Genomic DNA, 12,541 nt, shown 5'->3' with positions numbered 1-12,541 from the left:
CTCTTCCACAGCCATCTGGATCCAGTGGCAAGATATAGCTCAAGATGACTGGAGGTGGCTCCAGAAACAATTGGACTTTTTAAGTTAGGTCTTTCCCAGGTCTGAGACAAAACCCATTCAGTGATTAAAGCTAGGTAAGAAATAAGACCACCCAAAGATAATTTCTTTTATCTACTCAAAAACAAAAACAAAAATCAATATGCTAAGGGAAGATCTGACCAAAAATCTAGATTATTCTAGACATACAGTGCTCTAGTTTCAGTTCTGATCTACATCTCTCTATGCTAGGTATGATTCTCTTAGTGTTATATGGAAAAGTGCTTTAGAACAAAATTATTTTAGTCTGTTTAACTCTCAGATTTTACACAGTGCTGCAGGAATAAGTGGATAGAAAGTATGTGAGCCTCTTTTTTACAGTTTCTAATATGGATGGAGGAGTCCCAATTTTCTTCCTTTCAAACTACCTACGTCACTACCTACGTCTTTCAGTTCCCCCGGGTTGGCTTGAATAAGGATACTCCTAAGTACAGTAAGTATAGTTCTTGAACCACAAGAGAACAATTTGCCAGACAATTATTAAGCGTTTTCCGAAAGTGATGTTGCTTTGCAAAATGTGTTTTAAAATAAATTGAATGTGCACTTCCATTTAAGCATGGAGAGAGGTATATCATTTGGTTTCACTTAACAATGATTTAGATGGTGGTAAGAAGAGCAAATAAATTCCAATTAAGTTATTGATTTCCTCTATAATAAATGAGAACAACTAAAAGGATAAATGAGATATTTTTTTTTCCCATAAGAATGACTAAATTTTAATTCTTAGAAAGTTGTATGGAAAAACAGGGTCTTTTAAAACAAGTTTATGCAATGAATCCAATGATAGGGGCATTGCTGTTATGGAATATTTGTAATATACAGAGGTCTTCATGACATAATTATGACATGGTCATTTTTCTAAGGGACAATGAAAAATTAATGGATTTTTAAAGCACAGTTCATATTCCTTCCAGTTCAGTCACTGTATTGTGATCTGATGCATGTTTTCCAGGCAATTTATAGAATTTTCTAAGAATTACTCAAGATTCATTGAACAATCTATAGTAACAATGAGGTCCAGTTAGAAAAGAAATCCAATCCATATATATCCCATTCAATTTATCAATAGCCTAATAGCATTCTTCGGACTTGAATAGTTTTAATGTGGGCAGGGAAAATCTGATGCTAGTCAGGAAGGAGCAAAGTTTATACTCCAAATCACATGCAAGTCCATTTCTGCAAATTCACTTCCTTGTGTACTTAATGGGTGTGGACCACCTGGTTATTTCTTCCATGTTAAGGCAATAGAAAGGAGTTTCAAAAGTAGGAGATTTCTCTCAGATTCAATATTCCCATATTTGGCCAGATTAAAGGAAATTATCATTAAGGTTTTTACATTTCACTACACCCAGGTTGGTAGTAAGGAAGGATTTATGAACCAGGCTAAAAGGTATCTTGGCAAATATAAAAGTTCATGTTGAAATCATAATAAAGTAAGGAAACTCAGGGCTGCATATACTCTTTTCCCCTAAATTATCAATCACTTGTCGTTCCTTTCCAGGCTTCACTCCAAACTTCTACGATACCCCGGCTCTTAATTCTAAAACCTCACTTCAACCTTAGAACTCTTACACTGGAAAATGCCTTTATGAGGCATCTCTCTAATTGGATGGAACCAGAATCTCTTAAATTAAGGAGGGCACTCAGGCTACTTTGCATTCTTCTTTGGATTGTATTCTATCGCAAACCCTTTGCTTACTCCTCCATTTTCCAAAGAAAGGAACAAAAAGAAACTCAGTGTACAGTAAAAGGGACTCAGGAGAAGATATTTAGCCTCAAATGGAGAAGACCCTAATATAGGCTTGTAACAAGAGCCAAGGAGGACAAACAGGTACTCCAAATTTGGATTGTTCCTTATGGACATCACCTTCCATGGATTTAATTATGTTAAATAGTTAAATTGTTGTTAATTCTCTCCTAATTTACTTACAGTTATCACCCTTTATTTCTAAATCATTATCCGTTTCAACCTTCTTTTGATATTGGGTGTGAGATGTTGGTGCATACTTAGTTTCTGACATACTATTTTCCAGTGTTCTCAGCAATTTTTCTCAAATAGTGAGTTTTTCGAATCCAACCATTCTGAAGAGCAATCTGGAATTATGCCCCAAAAGTTATCAAACTGTGCACACCCTTTGATCCAGCAGTGTTACTACTGGGCTTATATCCAAAGAGATATTAAAGAAGGGAAAGGGACCTGTATGTGCTAAAATGTTTGTGGCAGTCCTGTTTGTAGTGGCTAGAAACTAGAAAAGGAATGGATGCCCATCAATTGGAGAATGGCTGGGTAAATTGTGGTATATGAATGTTATGGAATATTATTGTTCTGTAAGGAATGACCAGCAGGATGAATACAGAGAGGCTTGGAGAGACTTACATGAACTGATGCTAAGTGAAATGAGCAGAACCAGGAGATCATTATACACTTCGACAACAATATTGTATGAGGATGTATTCTGATGGAAGTGGATTTCTTTGACAAAGAGAGCTAACTCAGTTTCAATTGATCAATGATGGACAGAAGCAGCTACACCCAAAGAAAGAACACTGGGAAATGAATGTAAACTGTTTGCATTTTTGTTTTTTTTCCGGGTTATTTCTACCTTCTGTATCTAAGATATACTGTGACATACTTAACATGTATAAGACTGCTTGCCAGCTGGGGGAGGGAGTAGAGGGAGGGAGAGGAAAAATTGGAACAGAAGTGAGTGCAAGGGATAATGTTGTAAAAAATTACCCTGGCATGGGTTCTCTCAATAAAAAGTTATTTAAAAAAAAATAGTGAGTTCTTATCCAGAAACTGGAATCTTTGGATTTATCAAACAATAGATTATTATAATCATTAATTATTATGTATTGTGTATTTAATCTATTCCACTAATCCAACACTCTATTTCTTAGCCAGTACCAAATGGTTTTGATGATTGGTGCTTTATAATACAGGTTTTTTGTTTGGTACTGCTAGGTTACCCTCCTTTGCATTTTTTTTTTCATCAATTTCCTTGATATTCTTGACCTTTTCTTTTGTCCTGATGAATTTTGTTATTAATTTTTTTGGCAGTTTTATTGTTTACTGAATAAATAGATTAATTTGGATAGAATTATTATTTTTATAATATTAGCTCAGCCTATCCATGAGCAATTGATACTTTTCCAGTTGTTTAGATCTGACTTTATTTGTGTGAAAAATGTTTTATAATTGTGTCCATATAGTTCCCACACTTTTCTTATGCTGATGATCTCAAATTTACCTTTCCTGCTGCAGTTTCTTTGTTGATTGCCAATCTTGCATCTCTAACTGCCTTTCAGACATCTCAAACTGGGTTCACAGCAAACATCTTACACTCAATATTATGTCCAAAAAGAAAACTACTCATCTTTCCTCCTAAATTTTATCTCCTCCTCCCCACAACTTTCTCTTCTTAACTGTAGCAGACAACACCATCTTCCCAGTGCTTCTGGCTTGCAATCTAAAAGTTATAATCAAGCATCTGTCAAGATCTAGATTTCACCTTTGCAATCTCTCAAATATGCCTCCTTTTCTCTTCTGACATGGTTATCTGATCCAGACACACATCACCTTTATTCTTACAATAGCGTGATGATGGGCCTACCTGGCTCAAATCTCTTCACATTCCATTCATCCTCCTTTTAGCCTTAAAATGATTTAAATAATTAATATGATTGTACATGTATAACCTATATCCGATTGCTTGCTGTCTTAGGGAGAGCAGGAGAAGAGAGGGAGAAAAATTTAGAACCCAAAAGTTTTAAGTAATTTGCCAATAATAGAAATGAAGATGATGTTTGGGGATCTTTTATTTAATTTGCTTTTAAAATCATGAGCATCCTAGAGGGTGGCATGCAAATTAGTTATTTGTAGTATTGTCAATAATTAGGATTGGCTTTAAAAATATACATAGTAGAGGCAGCTAGATGGCCTAGATGGCACAGTGGATAGTGCACCAGTACTGAAAGCAGGAGGACCTGAGTTCAAATCTGATCTCAGATACTTAACACTTCTTGGATGTGTGACCCTGGGCAAGTCACTTAACCCCAATTGCCTCAGTAATATGTGTGTGTGTGTGTGTGTGTGTGTGTGTGTGTGATGACCGTGTTAGCACCCTGGATACTTTAAAATCAGCCGGAGTCAGGATAAGCAAAAGTCCTTGATTTTTATTTTTTATCAAAGGGAGAGGAGAGCTCATGTACACAGGAATCTCCTCTTTCTTCTACTGCTCAGTCACCTCACTTGTCCTACTCCACTCTTTTTTCCCTCCTCCAGATTTCTCTATGGCCAGCTGATCAAGCCAGCACAGAATGGTGGGGTGGGCCATTTTCCAAGCAAATGCTAATAGAGTGTTGTCCAATTGGTAATTAGCCTTAATTGCTCAGTTATCCAAGTGCATTTGCTCAGAGATTCAGCCCTTTACATGTGTGTGTGTGTGTGCGTGTGTGTGTGTGTGTACACACACATAATAAGCAACCATTTATTTGAAGCCGGGAGCATGTTTGATAATAAAGATGTCACTTTAGTTGAAGGACAATCTTGTCACCAAATAGACTCCTGCATATATTTGAAATCCTGCCACTAGAATTTTTTTTCCTTTGAGTTTTAATCCTATTTAATACTATAGGGGGGGAGGGGTACCCAAAGAAATAAAATAAATAAATAAAAATAAGATTATTTTTCTGAAGTATAAGTCATATGTAATAAATTCCAGTGGCTTCCTATTGGCTACAGGAGCAAATACAAAATACTCTGTTTGACATTCAAAGCCTTCAAAACCTACTACTCTCCTATATTTCTAGTTTTCTTATGTTTTATTCCTCCAAACATGCTCTTGGATTTTAGTGACACTAGCCTCCTTGTTATTCCATGAACAAGATGCTCCATCTCTCTGTTCTGAGCATTTTCTCTGATTGTCCTCAAAACTTGGGACGCTCTTCCCCACCTCCATCCTATATATATTGACTTTCCTGACTTCCTTTAAATTCCTGCTAAAATTCTACCTTATTACAGGAAACCTTCCCCAGCTTCTTTTACTTCTAGTGGCTTCCATTTGTTAATTGTTTCCTCTTTATCCTTAACATAGCTTGCTTTTTTCTATATTTGTTGACATTTGTTTATATGTTGCATGTTACAAAAGATTAAAAGTTCCTTAAGGACAAGAACTGTCTTTTGTCACTTTTTGTGTCCCCAGCACTGAGTATAGTACCTGGTACATAATAGATGTTTAATAAATATTGATTGAATGATTGATTGATTTTGTACCCAAAAAATTCCTGGGTGTGTCCCAGGATTAATGAAAACTCATTTTACAAAGTACTTAAAGATTTTTATAGTACTTTTTTCACAGTCTATGGTATTTCACTTTTGGATGGATCTAATTATCCCTAATATCAATTTCACATTTACTTCTCTTTAAATTCTGCCCATTGCTGCCAGTTGTGCCTTCTGAGACTAAGAAAAATAAAACTAATTTTGCATGCGATAATATTTCAAATATTCAAATACACCTATTATGTACCCCCTAGGTCTTCTCCACTTGAGGCTAAATAGCCTCCATTCCCTTAATTATTTCAGACATCTCTAGCTATGCTGACTCCACTTGGGTCATCACCTCCATTCCTTCTTTAGTTTGGCCTTATTGTGATTTGTCTCACACCTCTCCAAACATCTTTAGTCATTCCACTGTGGTTATCTGCCCCACCCTTTTCAGTTTCCTTTTATGAGTTGTTTTCCCTATTAAAAAATAATCCCCTTGAAAGCAGGGGATATGTAGCATTCTTTTATTTGTATCTTAAGTTCTTAGCACTAAGTAAGTATTCAATAAATGATTTAACTATCTACCCAATCATCCATTATCTTTTTACCTTTCTATTTATCCTCATATAATACGTATCATATTGTTGCTTTTCAATGTCTTTCTCAAAATGTAGTGCTCAAACCTGAACATAATTCTTCAGCTTCAGTTTGACTAAAACAGATTATTATAGAACTATCACTAACCAATCCTGAAGCTGATTCTTCCCTTAGAATGGAGTTTTTGTATTAAACTATCAATTTATCAAGCTTGCAGTGATAATTAAAAGTCCCAGATCCTGTGAACCACTACCGCCACTCACCTCCATAGCAAAGACTAGCCACCAAACAGCCTGCTCTAACCTTGCCATTACTTGTAACAAAATTGATCACTTGCCCACCAAGACAACTTTCCCCCTGATATGCTGCCTGGTCTGATAACCTGCCATCATGTGTTTGAAACTCTTGAGATTAATGGAAAGGGTGAGACCGAGATCTTAAGAGAAGATTCTTGCCAATACTCTCTGTAGTAAATACACACACACACACACACACACACACACACACACACACACACACACACACACACACATTGTTTCAGGTCCTGAATTCTTAGTTATGGTTCTTGTTGCTAAGTCTTGAACTTATTAAAAGACCTATACTATTGGGACTACCCCCTTCCAAATGGCTTATTTAAATTTTTTTTTAAGATTCAAAAATGAAAAAAAAAAAAGAATTTAAATAAAGTGAAGAAATCTATGTTAAGAAAAATGAAAGAAGAAATAATAGAAGAAAACTAATAAGAAAATTTCACAAAAGAAAAAAAAGGGAATTATTAATAAAAAAAATCAATACAAATTTATGAATCACCTCATACATCTGACACTGTTAGTGTCAGAATACAAGAGCAAAAATGAAGCAGTCCCTCTTGTAAGGAGTTCCCATTGGGGCAGCTAGTTGGCATAGGAGATAGAGAACCAGCCCTGTAGTCAGAAGGACCTGAATTCAAATTTGACCTCAGACACTTAATACTTCCTGGCAGAATGACCCCAGGCAAGTCACTTAACCCCAATTGCCTCAGGGAAAAAAAAAAAAGTTAACATTATATCAGGTGAAACAACATTTATATATGTAAATATATATAAAATGTATTTTTGTCAGACTAATGTACCCTTGGTCCCAGAAAAGAGATGAAAAAATGTACCTCCCTCTTTTCATTGAAAGGTACAGGAAATATTGCTTATGCTATCAGATATGTTCTATATATTTTTTGCTGAACAATTTTTTAAAAATTTTGTTACAAGAGAAGGGAAGAGATGGAACCAATTTTATATTTGGAAATACATTTGCTATAGAAGCAAAAGGCATCAGTAACACTTTAAAATTATTTATGTTTATTAATTTTAATTGAGGATTTATACCTTTCTCCATTTCTTCTCCCCACTGAAGAAGAGAAAAAGGAAAAAGAAAATTCTTATAAGAAATATGCAAAGTTAAACAAAAAAATATTCAGCAGTGCAAAAATGTATATCTCATTCTGCATATTAAGTCCATTACCTCGTTGGCAGGAAATGAGTACCATTCTTAATTATCAGTCTTCTGGAATAGTGTTTAGTCATTGTATTGATTGGCATTATGTCTTTCAAAACTATTTGTTTTTACAATGCCATTAATATATAAATTATTCTCCTTGTTTTGTTCACTTTATTCTTTATTAATTCATATGTTTTCCCAGGTTATTCTGAAATTACTCATTTATCAATTAGGGAATAGCTTTTATTCTCATACATTTGAATCAGTTTCTTGTCTTGGAAATGAGACCTTTATTAGAGAAACTCTGCAATTTTTTTCAGTAAGCTATTTCTCTCTTAATCTTTCAATCTATAGTTTAAACTAAAGGTTTTTTTTTTTTTTCTCAAATAGTTACTAAGTCCCTTGGTCTCTTGTAATTTTCAATAGCTCTTGTAAATTTCAGTAAGTTATTTGGGTAAAATTTTGTACTTCTTTTGCTGAGTTAATTCCTTTTTCTAGTTATTTTTTTCACAGATCTTATTTCTTTTCCAATTGTTTTCTCTAACACTCATTTAAATTATAAAGTCATATTTAAGCTCTTTAAAAAAAACAAAAAAACTCTTGCTTTATCTCTTCCAAGAGTTTTAGTTGAATTTTCCCCTAAGTTGTGATTTCTTTGAGGCTTTGAATATTCTGGGTTTGTAACCTGACAACCCTCTCTTTATGATAGGATTTTTTTTTTTTTTTTGTCACTCACTTTTCTAGCCTTACATAATGACTGTGGACTTCCTGCTTTGAGCCAGAGTCAGATTCAGAGTCACACAGCTGCTGGTTTTTTTTTTTTTTTCTTGTACTTCTTTTTTAGCACATAACCTAAGACATAACGTCTGTTCTTTATTCTGAATGCAGTCTCTAAATCAGGTCTTTTTCTTCATCAATTCAATTTAATAAACATTTATTATGAGGTGCTTAATGCTAAGCATATACTTAGCATTCAGGAAAGAAAACAGACAAAAACCAGTTCCTGCCCTCCAGGAGCTTACATTCTAATGTAGGGAGACAGCTTGCAAACAAAAATAAAGAAAGCAAGCTATATATACAGAATAAATAGGAAATAAGGAAGAGAATGGAATTGAGATGTTAGAAAGGTTTCTTATAGAAGGTAGAATTGTAGCTGGTACATAGTAATCACAGTGGAGGAGAATAAGCATTCCTAGAATCTGGGGACACTTGGAGTGAAAGCTCAGAGCCAAGAAACAATGTCTAGTTCATGAAATAGCCAGGAGGTCAGTGTCTGGATTCAAGAACATGGCTTAAGGAATAAAGTTTAAAATGACTGGAAAGATAGGAGGGGGCTAGATTTTGAAGGACTTTGAATACCCAAGTATTTTGTATTTGATCTTATAGGCAATGGTAAACCATTAGGGTTTGGGGAGGAAAGGGGAGGTGATCAGACTTGCACTTTAGAAAAATCACTTTAATGGCTGAAAAGCAAATGGGGTTGGGGTAGAGAAAGAAGTGAGGAAAGATCCATCAACAGGCTATTGCAGTAATCAAGTCATAAGGTGATAAGGGCCTGTACTATCACAGGAGAGAAGGGGGCATTTTCAAGAGATGTTTCAGCAGTGAGATCAGTAGTCCTTGGCAACAGATTGCATAGGGAGGACAAGAGATAGTGAGGAATTCAGGATGACTCTTAGGTTGCAAGCCTAAGGAACTGGAAGGATAGTGTTGCTTTCTACAACAATAGGGAAGGTAGGAGAGGGGTAGAATTTAGGGGGAAAGATGAGTTCTGTTTTGGACATATTGAATTTAAGATGTCTACTGAGCATTCAGTTTGAGGTATTTGAAAGGAAATTGGAGATATGAGAGATGGAGTCAGTAGAGAGATTGGGTCAAGGAAAGGTAGATTTGAGAATCTTTAGCAAATCATTAGCATAGATGGTAATTAGATCCAGGACAGCTGATGAGATCACTAAGAGAAGTAATATAGAGTAGAGAAGAGGGCTCTGGACAGAATCCTGAAGGACATCTATGTTAGAAGGCATGATCTAGTGGAAGAACTAACAAAGAAGACAGAAAAGAAGACCAGAAAGTGGTCAGACAAGAAGAAAACCAGGAGAGACTGGTCTCCTGAAAAACCTAGTAAGAGAGTACCAAGGAAAGAAAGCTGCAACTGCCAGCGTCAAAGGTCAAGGAGAATGAGGAGTGAGAAAAGGCATTGGATTTGGAGTTTGGGTGGATGGATAAGGTCAGATGCCAGACTATCTATCATAGCCATGCTTTTCAAGGTATTTAGCTACAAAGAGAAGATAACAAAAAGGATGATACTTCACTGGATCTGTGGTCCAAGCGTCTGGATGGTGGGCAAGATTGCTTCTAATTAGTAGTATCCTGCTTCCTGAGAAAAAGCCAACATTCTCTGCTACATCTGGGACATCTTTATGGGACAATCAACAAAATTTTAACTAAAAACAAAAACAAAAGAAGAGATGTATAGTAATCATGAATAGGCTGAGGAACCAGAGAAACACAGAGAAAATATAATCAGAGGTCTGTATAATCTGAAATGTAGTGAAAGCAAGAAATAACCAATGGAAAACCTGTGGGATCCACTGACATCCATATAGTGTCAAGAGATCTAGAAGCCTGGATATAACATCTCTGAAGGATTTATGGGAGGATATAGATAAGAATTACCCAAGATGGAGACTGCAATCTCTGGAATAAATTTAGGAAGAAATATGAGTTCTGTTTTGGACATATTAAGTTTAAGAGGTCTACTGGGCATTCAATTTGAAATATGTGAAAGGAAGTTAAAGATGGAATTCTATAGACAGATTGGGGCAGGAAAGATAGATTTGATAATCATTAGCACAGAATAATAATTATATTCGGGGTAGCTGATGAGAGACATTATTTTGATAGATGATACATATCTTTCAAAGCATGAAATTTTTTCCTTCTCCTTCCCTTCCTTTGACATCTATTCCAAAGTATCAGTTAGTTTCTATTCTTCTAATTTATAGGGACTAAGATTATGTAGTAGAAAGTGTGAACCAAGTTCAGAGACAACTTTATACTTCTTCTTAAAAATATCTTCTCATCAAATGATCCTTTGTAAAAGTTAATGTTCATTGATACTGAGATATTAATCACTGAGTTAATAAATTAAAAGGTACCTGTAACAAAACCTGGTCAGTCTGTCTTTTCTGTGAAAAACTTCTAAGTTCCAGAAGAAACTGAAATGGGATAGAATAACTATATTTTATTTGCCAGCATTTTAATATTTTTGTTTCATTATTCATTAATGGTGTATTCATTTTCTTTGTTAGAAGTAGTAAGGTGGTACAGTAGATAGAGCAGAGAAAGGGAATCAGGAAGACATAGAGTTCAAATTTGTCCTCAGATATTTGCTAACTATATAACCCTAGACCAAAAAATAAATAAAATAAAATGTTTGCCTCAGTTTCCTCAACTGTAAAATAGGGATGATAACACCACCTATGTTATCCTAGGGTTGTCATAAAGATAAAATGATATAATATTTGAAAAGCATTTAGCATAGTGATTGCCACATAATTAACAGCATATAAATGCCAGCTATTATTATTTACTGTATCTTTGCTAGGTTTGTTGTCACAATATGACTCCAAACTCCCTTCCTAGTTTAATTTAATTCTGTCCTTTTTGTTCGTATTTGAGCAAAGTGGGGATTGTTAGTTGTTCCTCAGTTTAATCTTAAAGCTTCCAGAGTCTACCATAGTACAGGCCCTCATGCTAACTCTGTTTCCTGGAGTATGATTACTACACATCTCTATAAATTGAAATTCTACTCTTCTTTCAAGATCAGGTGTCACTTCTTTCTTGAAACTTCTCTGAGTTCCCTATTTGAAAATGATCTCTATCTCCATAAATGTGTTACATTAGTGTGTCTAAACTTCTAATTTACTTTTATCACATTCTACTTCATATTATTCTTATATGTTTATCTGTCTGACTTCCCACATATCCCAGCATGATTATAAGATTCATGAAGATAGGGACTGTCTTTATATACCTATAAATATATATATATATATATATGATATTCATTTTGTAAAATTAATACATAAAATTAAATCAAAAGGACAGCTTATATAGCACAAGTATTATTTCTTAGAAAATTTAGAAGAATTCACAATTAAATTTGTTAATTATCAAACTTATTTACATTTTCAAAAAAAAATTTTTATCACTTAAATTTTTGCTTTCTGCTTAACTTCTGCCCTGATATCAAAATATTTTCTTTTTTCCTTGTTTTCCCCCCTCTTCTTTCTCTAATTTCTTTAAAAATAGGCTAATCTTAATGTAACACTGACTACTTTGGCTCCCCACTGAAGACCAGATATATTACATTTTATTCCACCCTTCTTAGTAGCTTTAGTAGGGATTGGGATATGTCTAGAGACCAAACTAAGAGAAATTTGCAATGATGTAATGCCTATATTATGAGATTTCTGCAAATGGGTCCAGCTCTCAATATTGATTTTCCTGTAAGGGTGAGGTGAGTCACCTTCCCCCCAGTTCTATGTAATGCTTAACAAGTTGGATTAAATTTTTACAAAAGATTATTTATAGGAACAAATTATATAAATTTACTCAACAACAGATAGGGCTTAATCTCCCTTATATCACTTTCCCCTCTGGGAGAGGACTGAGATTAAATTTGTAGTTTAGCTCAATTGCTATAGAGTAGTCTCAAATTCCAAGTTTAAAACCCTGCCTTCTGCCAAGTTCCAGATGCCCTGACTTCTCTGGGCTTTTCTGTTAGGCTGGTTGGCTGCAACATACCACCAAAATCTTGCTTTCAAGGTAACCATAGCCCAAAATTCCAGGTCCATTGAGGATCACAAGTGATAGCTGAAACTAAGAACAAGCGGAACAGAACTCAAACAGCACATCCATTTTTAGAACCAAGGGAAGGAAAATCTCCCCCTTCCAGTTCAGTTCACCCCCTATTCTTTGGGTAAATTATATGTGGCCCTCAAATTCTGGATTCGTCAAGAAAGAGAGAGATTGTTCCAGTCTGGAAATCCTAAAACATCCTAACTACACAGCCATTGGAAAGGAGATTATTCCCACCCA

This window comes from Antechinus flavipes, chromosome 1 (assembly GCF_016432865.1).
Source record: "Antechinus flavipes isolate AdamAnt ecotype Samford, QLD, Australia chromosome 1, AdamAnt_v2, whole genome shotgun sequence".
Taxonomy (NCBI): domain Eukaryota; kingdom Metazoa; phylum Chordata; class Mammalia; order Dasyuromorphia; family Dasyuridae; genus Antechinus; species Antechinus flavipes.
This window is presented reverse-complemented; position numbering follows the sequence as displayed.